This window comes from Choristoneura fumiferana, chromosome 24 (assembly GCF_025370935.1).
Source record: "Choristoneura fumiferana chromosome 24, NRCan_CFum_1, whole genome shotgun sequence".
NCBI classification, from domain to species: Eukaryota; Metazoa; Arthropoda; class Insecta; order Lepidoptera; family Tortricidae; genus Choristoneura; species Choristoneura fumiferana.
In genome coordinates, this window is record NC_133495.1 from 2,371,723 (window position 1) to 2,372,160 (window position 438).

Below are 438 nucleotides of genomic sequence, written 5' to 3' on the forward strand. Positions count from 1 at the left end.
AGAGCGCAACAAGTAGAAGACACGTTTGACGATCCGCAGTCCGAGGACAGCAGTAATTTATGTTGTGTTATGTATTATTGGTACACTTTCTCGAAGTAGCCTATGTTAATTGTCTACCAAACAAAGTTTATCTCCTTATTACATTAAGCTGACAAACTCTCAATTGATTCAAGGTTTACGATGAATTTTATGATGACGGTACTTGCCAATTTATTTTATGAGCCTAGTTGTGTACAGCTTCAGTTGGAAACCCTCCTTTGTTGGTCAATGCTTTCTGAAGGAAATGTCCAATGATTAACGAGCTGTCCGCCCGCCAACTGTTTACTGTGTCCATCATAAAGTGATTAGAGTACTTAGAATAGTTACTAGACTTTACCCGTGGCTTTGCTCGCGTAAACCATTGCGGGAGTTCCCAAAAATGACATCCTGGATTTGACT